At 35.9% G+C, this 14934-nt stretch overlaps 1 long non-coding RNA gene across 1 annotated transcript; it reads left to right on the top strand.

The window, feature by feature from the left end:
- Positions 1-4426: 4426 nt before the first annotated feature.
- LOC311430350 lies at positions 4427-14716 on the top strand. Its single transcript, XR_014688719.1, has 3 exons — positions 4427-4562; positions 6071-6181; positions 12988-14716. It is a non-coding gene; the product is annotated as an uncharacterized lncRNA (long non-coding RNA).
- The last annotated feature ends 218 nt before the right edge of the window (positions 14717-14934 follow it).

The following is a 14934-nucleotide window of genomic DNA, read 5'->3' as shown; positions in this document are numbered from 1 at the left end:
AAAGAGAGACACAAAAAAAAAAAAAAGGAAAAAAGAAAAAAAATCCAAAGTGTCACTGGTAGCAATTCAAACTGAAATGGTATTTTAAGCACAATCTTAAAGCCGTCATTCTATTTATGAAATGTCACCAAAAACTTGGATGATCTATACTATTATAACATTTTGTCATGTTCCAAGAAAGAAAAAAGATTAAAGGCATTAACAATAAGAAGTAAAATGTTACATAAAATACATAAACTGGAAAAACAATCTGAAATAAAGGAAATATAATTTAGTACAAAACAGATGGTTGAAGCATAGCATATTTTACAAATAAACTTTACATAAACAATGGAAGGTATTGTAATTCAGAGAGGATTGTAGACCCCTAAAACTATCCAGTCAGATAAATTAACAAGAAAATGAGAAAAGCTGACCTTGTAAAAACAAAATATTCCACTGGCATTTAGCCTAACTCATAAACTAGATTGTGGCAGTTTGAAGACACGTAGAAGGGAATGCAAACTGAAGGTCAGCTGTCTGTGGCAGATGTAATATAGACTGTGACTGAATGGAAGAAATTCATTCCACATAACACTTAAAAGCCTCTAATGCGTGACTGATGGATATAGCAGAAGAAGGAACAACATGACAGAAAGAAAGCCCTGACCTAATAACATCAAGGAACAAAATCAGAATCTGAGAAACAACACAAGAACCTGGACCTGATCAAATCTTATTTAACTGTAGCTGTGCTTATTTGCAGTAACTATAAATTGAGCTCAGCATATTTGAAGGGGCAACATGCCCTATATAACTAGCTAATCCATTTGTGTTTATAAGTGTTGTAGTGCACTGGATTAGATGCTTGCCCTCATTGCACACATTCCCTTGACTAATTATTTTTAGAGTCAGCTTGTGGATGAAGATTGAAAGCATATCTTAAACGAGCCAGCCTGACAGGAGTCTTCATGTGACATTGAAAGCAGTAACAAGAATTTGTGCATGCATACACACAACAGAAATTATCTGGATAAGAAAAAAAAAAAAAAAAAAAAAAAGGACCTGGACATTGAATCTGTCTGACTTTCTGACTTTAAGCTTAATAGGAGTCTAAAGTATGATTTTGATGCTAAACCAAATTTTAATTAAAATAATGTCACATTTACCCTGCTTAAATTGTGTACTGTCGCACCGGAATTAATTGTAGATCTCTGAGAATAACCCAGCCCACCCAGAATAACCATACTACTGCTTTAAAAAATAATAATAATAAAAAGAAACAAACAAAAAACTGTTGGAGGACAATTCAGTCTGCTTAGATAACATGTCTCTAAGACTCCACAAAACCAGTGGAAATGGTGGGTGTTAGCATTTACTTTCCTTTTCTCTTTGCTTTGTTCATCATTACAATAAAGTCAAATTACTAGAAGAGTGTCCAGGAAAAGAAGTACCTGGGTAATCTAAGCACTATTAAGAGCTCAATCCTCATTTCCTAAATTTATGGAGAGTTTTATAGCTGTTAATGATACTAAATGATCAAAGCACCGTCAGCTCTCCTGATCATGTCTTACATGCAAACATAGATTTTCAGCATTGCTTCTGAGATGTAAAAGCATTTTATGATAGATACTCACTAGATTAGCTTCCCATTATGCTCATTTCACATGGAGAAAAATAAAATAAAAAAAACAGCAAACACAGGTCTTGTTGGCCAGGAAGAGGAATCAACCGCCAAACCTGAGACCTTCTTGCAAGATGCAGCCAAGCTCCACCAAACAGATGGAGTTACTTGTTATCTGAACTTCATCTCACCTTTTGTAGGTGAGCATAGAGCATGTTCCAATTTCTCTACAAGCTACTGATTTTGGCACCCACCAATGGTACAGCGTTTATGACTGTTCTTCATCTTGAACCCAGCAGCCAATGTTCTCCACTTATGAATGACTACTTTAACAGTGAAGTTACTAGGTTAAAAAGGAGACATATTTATGCCTGCCACAGCCAACTTTATCAGGGACCTAGAATTGTGTTAGAGCATGTTGTCTATCCCCAAACTACACTTGTTCCAAATTAGGAGCATTAGTAATCATTTTAAGAGTTTGCAGGGTCACCAAAGCAATACCGTCTGAATTTACAAATACCCATGCCTCAGATTGTAAGAAATTAAAGACTAAGGGACAATACTATAACATATATATTATATTTAGGATAGAAAAATTCACTTTTGTCTGCTTGGTTACAAAACCTGAGTTAGCTCTGCTGAATAAATAAATCAAGTTAAATAAGAGGAGAATCCTATTTACAAAAGAAAGAAAATTTATGTCTTCAAACTGGAAATTTTACCTCAGCTATTTATTTCTTGCTAAGATTACAACTGTAGAAGCTTCTACCTACAGGACAGGAGAAAAAAAAAAAAAAAAAGTATCTGTTCTCACTCCAATTCAGTCTGCAACATAGAAGGAGAGAAACCATAACATCATAAGTTACTTCCTGACAATTTCTTTCTATTATACTAGATCCAGCAGAGTTTAAGGTGTCAAAAGTGCAGCATGAGAAGAGGCTACATGAGTATTCTTCTTTACTGATGTCCTGCAGAAGAAATGATTTACTTCAAGCAAGAGTCTTAAAGAGGTAGGAAAAACAAAGGAAAGGTAAGGGAAAGTTTTATGAAATTTGGAACACATTTGGAGCTCTGCCCTGCTCTCATACCCTGTCACTCACCTCACTCACCCCCATCCTCCAACAGTAGATTTGGGGACACACACTGCTCCCATCCCAGAGATTAGAACCTGAAGACCTCCACTTGCTCCAGGAGCTGCTGCTGAGACTCCAGCAGCTGGCATCAAATTTTGCTCATACTCAGAATACTCACCAAGAGCTAGCACTGAGCCCTTACAGCAGTGAGATTAATAATAATAAAGGATTTAATGACAACACTGGCCAGACTGCAGTGATCAGGCACAGGGCTCAGCCAGACAAGCATACTGACCAACTCTTATAAGCAACAAGCCCTTTTATAATCTTTTCTGCTTACTCCCTCTTTATTCCTCCCCGCTCCCTTTTCCCTAAGACATCCCTTGCTGGGTTGCAGAGGTCCATACTTTCCTGCACCCCTCCCAGTCCATGCCATGCCCTGGTTCACAATTTTAATCAATTGCCAAGTATAGGTTGATCTTGCTGGAAGTGGTGCTCTCATTAGAACATCAATTTGTGTGACCAGGTTTGTTTCTAGTCATTGTCTCTAAATTTGTTGTATCAGGTCTGTACCTCCCTGTTTCTGGTTTCCCTCTTTCCCTTATTATTCTAATCTGCCCTCATCAATTAGTGTGATTGACCAGCTTTGGTTCCAATACTATTCTGCCTTATTTGTCAGTCAACTTGTGACCCTGCATGCTCTTACTTATGGCTTCCTCCCTTTCTTATCATGCTATGTTGCATTGAAAAAGGTCCTTAATTAGATGCAAGGACCCCACAATTTCCTTCCACTTAATCTTAGAGTTCTCTTACTGAAACTGTACTTTAACAGTCTAATTTAGTATATGTTGAATCTAAGTTTACCAGTTTATTATAATAACTGTTGCGCTGTACAGTTACGTTAATTCTGAAATTGTCAGTGTATGGGAGGAGTATCTGCAAAGAAAGGATATTTTTTTCTTCCCCCTACTGCTAATAATGAATTTGAATGAATATGAATATCTGAAGTAGGATATTACATCTCAGTTTAGCATAGCTGTATTGTTAAATTTTTGCAGAGCAAGAGACATGATTAGTGTCTTGCTGTTTATGATATCTGTATGTTGATGATGAGATACAGTTCTCTATCAGGTAAACTTATTGTTATAAAGCTTCTCTTGGAGTGTTTGTCTCATGGACCTGTGGTGGTTTTACTCAGGTGGGCAGCTGAGCTCCACCACAACCGCTCTCCCACTCCCCCTCTTCTCAAAGAAGAAGGGCGAGAAAATACAACACAGAGAACTCGAGGGTTGAGATGAGAAAGGTTTAATTAAAAGGAAAGGGAATGGGGAGAAGAAAAGAAACAATAAGTCTGCGTGGAAGCACAGAGAGAGGGAAAAAAAAAAAATATTCTCTGCTTCCCATCAATGAGTGATGTTTGGCCACGTCCTGGGAAGCAGGGCCTCAAAATGCATAGTGGTTGTTCAGGAGGAACAGCCCCCTCCCCCATGAGAACCCCCCTTTTTATTGCTGAGGGTGACATCAGGTGTTATGGAATATCCCTTTGGTTGGTTTAGGTCAGCTGCCCTGGCAATGTCCCCTCCCCATCACTTGCCCACCCCCAGTCTGCTGGCTCTTGGGGGCTTGGAAGGAGTCCTGATGCTGTGCCAACACTATGCAGCAATAGACACAACACTTGAGTGTTATCAGTGCTGTTCCAGCTACGAGTGCAGAGCACAGCACTGTGTGGGCTGCTGCAGGGAAAAGGTGACTCCAGCTGAGACAGACCCAACACAGGACCTAATCTTTACAAAGGCTACCTATTTCTGTATTAACACTTCAGTTAAACCTAGGTTTGAATCATTATGGAACAATTTATGATTATTCTACTACCAAGGAGGAAATTGGTAAGTGTACAGGCTGCTCTCTCCTTGTTTTCTGTACAAATATAGAAAGTTCAAAATGTGCGTGTATATATATATACATATTTATTTATTTATTTATTTATTGCTATTACTTGTAAATGAGAAATGCAGCAGACATGAGAGAAAAGGGTGTTCTGACTATGTAGTGAATTTGAAGTAGCTGGGATTCTGAAGTCTTTACTGTATCTCTTAAAGAATATGCTTCTACGTATACTATTCTCAGTGTTATATCAGCTGTGATGAAGAACTGATCATTTAAAATTATATGAAGAAAAGTGAGGTTAGCTTTATGGTCTAGAGGCATTTCTGTTCACTTTCCTATGGGATGTACTCTATATTCTTGCTTGAAAGGTGGGACATAATCATGGTCAACCCCCTTTTTCCTGGTTTGTCCAAACTGCAGAGGACTCTAGACACTTGTACTATTATTAAGTATTTTGCTGAAGTTAAAATGTGTTTTCAAATACATAAATAAATAAATAAATGAATCACACCTGAATAGTATTTTAGAATAGAACTGCATTAAAAACAAAAACAAAACAAACAAAAAGAACTTAGTTTATTTTGAAAGCTAAATGCTGTTAAAAAGAAACATGACTAAAAATGATGACAACACTAAGAACTGATATTTGGATAAACTGTGTGGTTTTTTTTGTTGTTGTTGTTCTTGGTTTTTTGTTTTTATTATTATTATTTCCAGACAAAATTATTATTTTTCTTTATTATACATGACCCATTTCAATTGATAAAATGCATAGTAATATACAGTCTAACTTGGCCTCCAGCAAAACAACAAGACCAAAAAAATCTCTCAGCCCTACCAAAATGACTGCAAATTATCAGCCATTAAAAGATTTAGCAATGTATGGGATGATTTCAGGTTTTTTGTTTGTTTGTTTTGTTTTGTACTTTGTTTTATCCCTGAGAAAATGTCTAGTATGTTTTAACATCACTGATTTCACTCTAGAAAAAAACTACAGGTTTTATTCATGATTTATCACCCACCTCCTTTGTAATAGCGTGTTCATACATTGGTCACCATGGAGTTTTGAGACATCCTGAGTAAAACTTCAGCTAGTAAAAATTAATGGATGTTATTTTTTCCTCTTTCAGACACCTATTTATTTCTTGTAAACTTTTTGTTGGTGGTGGTTTTGAGGGGGAGGGGGATCCTGTGAATTAGTTTGAGATGTCCTACAAGACAGGTGAGTTTGAACTGAATTTAGTTTGTGATAAAGTAGCAGTCACTATAAAGTAGCCTTTGGAGTAAATGGGCTATCTGGTATTGAAGTATAAATTTACTTTTCTTCCAGGAATTGAGATGAGAGATTGTTCTTTGCAGTGTGTGTGTATATTGCTGGGGGTTGCATGGGTGCTTGATCAACACTAAGTTCAAGTCAGCTTGCCTGTGGTAATTTTTTAAATATGTTGTAAATCAGAATAGACATTAGTAAGCGAGGAGATGTAATGGTCTTGCTTTATGTTAAAAGACTGAAGACTTTCTTCAATGTTACTGAAATGGAAAGATTTGGATGATGAAGGAACAATGGAGTGTGAGTTCCAGTCCTCTGGACAGTCCTCTGGAAAGAAGACAAAGAAAGGTATTAGTTAAGACCTGTTTTTATACTCTAACAGAAGTTACAGAGGAGCAATAAAAGTATAAAGTATAGAGGCACATCTTCCCTCCTTCTCTCCCTTCTCTCCCCCCCCCACAAATTTGTATTGAAAAAAAAAAAAAAGAAAAAGAAAAAAAAAAAGTGGGGGGAGAAAAAGTATTCATCTATTTAATTAAAAAAAAAATCCCAATGGAAAGTGCAGTCATATTACTTGGGGAAAAAATAGCTTCATCTAAAACACTAGATATTTTCAGCTTTTACTGATACAAACAGAATCTGCAGAGATTATACAGAGAGCCTAATCAAAACCCAAAGTGACAAATGAGAAATGCATGGGAGCATGTGGCACAATCCTTAGCTACCTAAACTCTCTCCCTCTCCCCCTGTCCCTCTTTTTCTCTCCCGCCCTCCACTTTCACTCCCATATAGTATAAACAATATTTTCTTCTCTGTTAATTTGTTTTCCTTCCCCTTTTTAGTATTGGATGTGTAAAATAAAAAGTGATGCTTCACTCTTTCAGAGAGAAAGCATTTGCCCTCTCCTTCTAGTACTTAGTAATGCATTACCTGATTTGCAAGTCATTGCTGCCATGATATTATTTGACATTCTTCTATATTTACTCACTTTACCTGTTTATGTCTCTAGACTAATCTCCATAAAGATATTTTTTGTTGATTATATTTCACATCATTCAAAGTGCTCTGAAACCTTTCATTATTGATCAAAATGTGTGAGAAGTAGTTGCTAAATAAATATAATTAATTTGTTAATAGAATCAAATAATCCAGTTGGAAAGGACCTTCAAATATCATCTACTCCAACTGCCTGACCACTTAAGGCCTAATCAAAAGGTAAAGCATATTAATAAGGATATTGTCCAAACACCTCTTGGACCCTGACAGGCATGGGGCATCAACCACCTTTCCAGAAAAGTCTGTTATAATATTGATTCCACCTTCATAGTAAATAAATTTTTCCCAATGTCCATTCTGAACCTCCCCTAACACAGTTTTGTACCATTCCCATGTGTCCTATCGTTGGCTATCATTGGAAGACATTGGCACTACCTTCTCCTCTTGCCCTCCTCAAGAAGTTGTAGAGAGCAATGAGGTTGCCTCTTAAACTCCTTTCCTCCAAAGTATACAACCCAAACATCCTCAGCCTCTCCTCATAGAACATGTCTTCTAGCCCTTTTACCAGCTTTGTTGCCCTCCTCTGGATGATTTCAAGTATTGTAATATCCTTTTTATATCGTGGAGCTGAGAAGTGCACACAATATTCAAGGTGAGGCTGTACCAACGCTAAACACAGGAGGAAAATCATCTCTTCTGGCTGGCTGGTTATTCTATGTTTAATGCACTTCAAAATGCAGTTTGCCCTCTTAGTAGCTGGGGCACACTGCTGACTCACACTGAGCTTACAGTCAACCAGCACCCCTAAATCCCTTTCTGCTGAGCCACTTGTCTTGCAATTTGTACCTCTGCTTCATCTGTAACATTACTCCATCCCAAGTGCAGAACTCACATAGTTATATTAGTATAATTATGTATTTTTATAATAAAAATATTTAAGTATATATTATTAATACTATGAATAAATTATTGATTGGTGTGATTGTATTTTTTTTAACATGATGTAACGTTTTTCTCCTTTGATTTTTTGCCTCCTGTATTGATATAGGACATAGTGATAATGCCCAGTACTTTAATTGGATTTCTACTAAGAAAGTGATGAAGTTAGAAAAAATGTTTAAATCTGATTTATTTAAGTCATCCAGCAGAGGTGGCCAAAGGATATGGAGAAAAAAATAATTTTCAGTGGGAATTTTAAAGCAAAGCTGGTATTGGGGAAAATCACACAACCCTTTGGAAGAAGAATAGTGAAAATACAGATATGGCACCTCTATTCTCAAGATTAGACATCTACTTCAGGATACAATTTGTAAATTAACAGAAAGGTTGGTTATGATGTCACCATTATGTCTGCAAGTGTCTCAATGTGATTAGGCAAAAATATAACAGGTCTTGAAGTTTCTAGAACCTGCTAGTTACTGTGACAAAGAGATTAGTAAGAATTAGCACTACAAATACAAATATTCTGCAAGGTCTTTTTCTACTAAATGCTAAAGTGACACTTTTTTATTCTTCTTTTTAAAAATTCAGGATAATTCCCTGTTGTGATTCAAACTTCTTAATAATCACCAGAAAATATTACATACCATCAGGGAAGAAATACAGAAACAGAAATGGAAAAACAAAACAAAACACAACAACAAAGCAAACAAACAAAAAAATACAGTAAGAACAAAAATCAAAATCTATGGCAAACAAGAAATATTTTGCAGAAGCAGTTCAAATAGTAATTTTAATCCTTTAAGACGGAGAACTACGGAAATGCAAAAAGTGAAGGTGAATACTGAATTCTATATACTGAAGTCAAAGATAAAGATTAATGAGCAGTAGTTATCTGAGAAAGATGAAATAAAAGATCATATTGCAATCAGGAGACAAAAAAAATATTGAAGTAATTTCAACTACCTCAGTAATGGCAGAAACTTATATACAAAATGAGAATTAGGAGGTGGAGGGAAGATATTAATCCTTGCTGACTTACACTATATATATATATATATATATATATATATATATATATATAAATTGTTTCCTATCTCATCTTAAAGCAGAAAAAAAGTATTCTAAGACTCCTTAGTGGGTAGAGGTATAGGGGTGGGGAATGAGAAAGAAAAAAGGATGGAGAAAAAAAAGGGAAAAGAAACAACTTCACAAAAACATATCAGTTACGTAATTAGGAAAACTTTAGATCCATTTTATGAGATTAATATAGATTTGTTTATTTCCTGGAAAAAAAAAATGTATAGATTAATTTTAGATTCTTACTCTTCAGAAATAGATTTATGAGACTACAGTTGTGAAGTATTACTCTCACATGTGTATTTGGAAAACCTATGGGAATGACACATAACAGTTACAGTAATGGTTATGTTTTTTTGATAATGTAGACTTTTTTTAAAATACAACTAAGTCTTGTAGTCTTGTAGAAAATGGTATTAATCTGTTAGAAAGATTAATCTGTCAGAAAACTAGGATGTCTAGTTTAAGTCCTCATAATTACAAGGCAGACCCTTTTGCATTGGGAATTTAACTTAAGTTGTTATTCACTAAGAAGCTTAAAACTAAACTCTCATTGGGCTTCCAAAGTAGGAGCAAAACCTAAATCTATTATGATAAAGAGACACAAAAATTACACTTGCCGTGGACCTGAACAATGAATATGCATATGCTTGCATGCTGTATGTAGATGCCATATATTTCTGACAAAACATGGGTATAAGGAGTAAGTCTTTAATTTGTTCATTTTGGCTTTAGAGCACCAAATTAGTCCACAGGGTACAGCTGCAGATTTTAATTAATATTTTTATATTTTTATTTTTATATATATTTTCAAATTTATTTTTATTTTTTGGTGTTGAAGAAAGTAGAGGCCAGGATTCTTGAAAAGACTCAGTGACTCAGACAACATCAACTGACACAAATATTTCATTAACAATCACCAGAGAAGACAACAATGGCCACCAAAATACTATGAAACACCTGTGGTACGGGCAAAGTTTGTTCAATGTTTTGGAAAGTACTTCTAAGAATCTGAAATGTCTGGTCGTATCTTCCATATTGGTACTTTAAATCTATCCATACATGGGTGCGATTGCTAGTATTTTTCAAACACTTTTTTGAGATGCAATTCTATTTATCTTACTAAATGTTTTGCACTTTAGTACACATAGAGTAGTACTGTTCTATATTAGTAAAAGAAAAATTATGAGAAACTTCTTGTGCAGTAAATTACAAGCAAGGACAAATTTAAAAGACTTGTCCTTGACTGCCTTATATCTACTGGGCAAAAATAAACCTTAGTGATTTATGGTAAGAGAAATAATGACTTTATTAAAGATTTGTTCAAGCTCATTTTTCAAAATATATAGTACATTTATTACTGATTTTTTATGCTTCAGTTGTACTATGAGACACACATCATTTGCTTATTTCATTAAAACATTTTCTACAAAAAAAAAAAAAAAAGATATTAGGTCATCAACCTAATATTACAAATTCTTAAAGCAAAATTTGAAGCGAGACTTCAATGCAATAGTATATTTGATAAGAGCTATTTCTAAACTATAAAATACTTTTTAATGGCTGTTTAAATTCACTTGTCAGTGCCACCATTTTTTTATTTCTTTTTATTTTTTGATAACTCTGGAATTTGTCTAACAATGAAAACCGAGTTAAGAGTTGGAGATCAATGGAAAAAATAAAATAATAATTCTTTTTCCCCAGACAGGCCCAATAACATTTTGTTCTCCATTGTTGTAAGGACATAAGTTAATATTAGAAATACTTTCTGTGCAATCTTGAATTTACACTTGCATTGTCTTAATTTAATGTTGTGATAAGTCTCCATCTTTTCAGATAGCTTGTCAATGTGATATTATTTAATATTAATATTCTGACATCTCACTTTGAAAAGTAATTTCTGTTCTCATGTGATTGCAGTCTGCTACCCCTAGCACTTATTCATTCTGAAGTGTCCTTGTCTTTATCTTTCTATCCATGGATTGTCCAATTCTTTCAAGTATTAAAGGCATTCATCTACGTGGAGATAGGATGTATGTTCAAGCCTTAGTTGTACCTGTAGAAATACTATGTGCTCATATGCAGTGTCTCTAAAGACAGTGAAATTTATCAAGTCCAGCTGTTGCTGCAATATATGACTCAGTCATATATGACTCAGACTCATATAATATAATTTCAACTGCTATGCTATTCATGGCACCCCATTTAAGACATGAGGCATCCTAGGCTTTTTTTCAGATAGCCATCTTAGGTAACATCTTTGGAAACATATACCTTGTTTCACACTTCTTTTTAAAATAGTACAAGCAGTCCACAGTCTGTTTTGCATCATGGTATAATAAAAAAGGCAGACAAAGTCCATCAATAACCATTTTTTTAGAGTTCATAACAGTAATAAAAGCTAAAACAAGCTTACTGTAAGCATGTCCATGTGGTCCAAACATTAGCAATCTGGACATGGAGAAGAAATACTTTATCTGGTTTTCAGAGAGAATGTCTTCAATTTTTTTACAAACACTGTGTAACTGTATAGAATTGCAGAAATAGTTTATAGCTACGTAGCTCAACAGTAACCCTTTTATTTCTGACAAAGAGATACTTTGAATGTAGTTCAGAGTAAGTCATGTTCCGTTCCCCTTCTCTGTCACCATCAAGGATGCTTATGAATCTTGATTACAGACAAGATATGAAAAAAAAAAAAAAAAAAAAAAAAAAAAAAAAAAAGGTGATATCGAGAAATGTTTAGATTTTCTGCTTTGAAAATAAAATCATCACAGCAAATCTTGCATGGAATCTACTATATTTACACATACAAATTTAAGTAATTTCTATTCTAAACAACACCAGAATGACAGAGAAATGGGCTTTAATAGACACTCATGTTCAACTGAACAAAATAGTGCACAGAAATTTTCTGTTTTCAGAGATCTCTTGCATGTAGTTTCAGAATTACCATGCCAATAAAGCTCAACTTTCCTCCATTCTTTTTAAGCCATGCCTTGCTGTTGTTCTGTCAAACAGCTGCTGGAAAAACCTCCAAAAGAAAAAAGAAGAAAAAAAAAAAAAGGAAAAAAAGGAGATGGAGAAGTTTGATAGACAGATAGCTCTGTCTAGATACTCAGACTTGACTGAACTGGTGGGGTTTATAGGTGGAAATTGTTCTTCCTCAGCAATAGAACATTAACCATCTATATAGAAAGTAATCCTGTGAATTTGGAATTATGTACTGTGTTCCAAAGCAATGAAGCTGAAAGCCTTATGGAAATAATGTCTTCACAGTACTTGGCAAGCTCCTTGACAAAGCTGTTTCTATTCAATTTTCAATCCCAGAAAAACAGATAGTATGCTCTTGGTATCACAGTATTTATGTATCTACGAATAAAAAAGCTAATGTACAGTAGTTGTTTCTAGTTACTCTGACAAAATAGAATACTAGAATTGCTGTAAATAGTACATCTCATTAGTTCTGCATTAAAGAAGAACAACACATTTTAGAGTTTTACATGAATAGACTGGTCTGAAATCATTTGAAAAAAGGCTGTTACATAAAACCATGATTAAATATTTTTCAAGAAGTTATATAGCTTGTAAATAATGGGTGAAAATTGATTTTAAAATATGTGTTTAACTTAAGTATTGTGAAATATATCACTGAAAGGAACCTACTAAAATCTCATTTTAAAGAAATGGAAGAACTAGAGAGGGAAGTTCTCATGAATGTTTTGTTTGTTATTATTATTATTATACTTATTACAGATTCTGCACCTGGGATGGAGCAACCCTGGATATACAAACAGATGGGAGGGGACAAGAGGCTGGAGAGCAGCCCTGCAGAAAGGACTCTGGAAGTTCTGGTTAATGGCAAAAATGAATGAGTAAACAGCATGTCCTGGAAGTCAAAAGGGCTCACCATATCCCAGGGAGCATGAGGCACAGCTCTGTTGTCCAGTTAAGGGAAGGGATTGTCCTGCTCTGCTCTGCACTGGTGTGGCCTCACCTTGAGCAGTATGCAGTTTTGGGCACCACATTATAAGAAAGACAAAAACATATTGAAGAAAGTCCAAAGGAAGGCTACAAAGATGTTTAAGGCTCTAGAGGGGAAGACATAAGGAGTGGCTGAAGTTACTTGTTTTTTTCAGCCTAGAGAAGAGGAGACTGGGGGGAGGCCTCATGGAAGACTGCAGCTTTCTCACAAGTGGAAACGCAGGGGCAAGCACTGATTTCTGCTCTCTGATGACAGCGACAAGACCCAAAAGAATGGCATGAACTTGGGGATTCAATGTGCCTGTTCTCGTCCTGGTCTCCGTTCTGCTAGCCTGTTCCTTTTCATTCCTTCTTTCTGCTTCTTTATTGATGACATAACTTCATTGTATCGTGCTGCCTTGTTTTGTTTGTTTGTTTGTTTGTTTTTTCATCTTGAGGACAAGCTCCCCTCTTATACTCTTCACCCCACAGCAGTCCTTTTCAAAACAACTTTTCATTGGTCAAACAACTTTGCCCAGTAACCAGCAAACACCCAGCAACTTCCATGCCTTAATGGCTGGAGAACAAGCAACTGGAGACTGCAAGGCGTCTCCTGAATCATCCTTCTTTGTTCCCTCTAAACTCTTTACATTCCTGATGTTCTCATCGTTAAGAGTCTGATGTTCTCATCAACCATGGGGCTTGCTGACCCCCATGGCCACACTCCCACATCTTCCCCTTCTTTATTAATATCAACCATCTTCTCGACATGAATTACCACTTCATATATCACACCAGTGCTGTTCCAGCTACGAGTGGAGAGCACCGCACTGTGTGGGCTTCTGCAGGGAAAGGTGACTCCATCCCAGACAGACCCAACGCATCCTTGTGGATCCCTTCCAACTCATTAAACTTTATGTTTCTGTGACTAATATTCACAAAACAAACAGTAAAAATCTTGGATTGCTTCTATAGCTGTCTCTTGTGCTTATGTGTATGTACATCACTTTCTGCTGGAAACATATTTTCAGTCATGAAAGGCAGAAATTCTGGTATGAGATACAATACAGAGAAGAGGAGGAGGGGGCAAGTAGAGTATAAAATACTCTGTTCTGAAAGGTTTAAGGCAGATGTCGTCCATTATATCAAGACATCATAGAGTCTCAGCTTTTTCTTCTTGTTTGAAATATCTTTGCCCTGTGTTAACAGAGGAGGGAAGTAGAAAGGAAATGATATAAAGAATATTCTTGGTGTTGCCTTATGTCAAGATGTATCCTACAGAATGTCACATGTGGCATAAAGACCACACAGACGCCAGGGTTCTTTTAGGATCAGTAGCGGGTACCACTTTACTGATGACATAACTTCAACTCTCCCATACTGAGGACAGGCTCCTTTCTTATACCATTCACTCTCCAGCAGTACGTTTCCACTAACTATTCATTAGTCAACAACTTTGCCCAACAACATCAAACACTCAACAACTTCCAAGTCTTAATGACTGGAAAACAAGTGGCCCCAGACAGCAAGGCTCTCCTGAATCACCCTTCTTTGTTCCTTGTAAACACTTTACATTCCTCCTGGACTCATCGTTAAGAGTCCGATGTTATCACCAACCATGGGGCTTGTCAACCCCCATGGCCACACTCCCACAGATATATAATTCTTAACACTTATATTTCTGGTATAAGACACATAAAATATTTTACTATTTTACTTCTCTTCAATTTTCCATAGTATACTTGATATCCACTGTGTTTGTGACGAAATCTACAAATGTAAATGAAAAGTGTATGTTAAGATTGTCATAATAACTGTCCAAGACATGCTAGAATTTAAATCAAACAACAGCTCTGTTTCTGTGTTTTGGTGAGAAAATGCTCATCTCGCCTTGGAAATCCAGCATGTGATAAATTAGTAGGGGTTTGTTCATTGTCCTTGAGAATTTAAAGAATCTACTGAGGAGATAAGGTTTCACAACTCACGGCATTGTAACATGGGGACAAAGCAAGACATCCTGTTTTGCCCCCACCTGAACACAAGCACAACGCATGATCACCGGAGGAAGAACAACGACTCCCAACAACAGACTGCGCAATCTCAGGACAGGTCTCGACAAGTCG

This window comes from Aythya ferina (genome assembly GCF_964211825.1).
Source record: "Aythya ferina genome assembly, chromosome: 1".
NCBI lineage: Eukaryota > Metazoa > Chordata > Aves > Anseriformes > Anatidae > Aythya > Aythya ferina.
The sequence above is the reverse complement of the archived record's forward strand: the minus strand, read 5'-3'. Positions and strand labels throughout refer to the sequence as shown.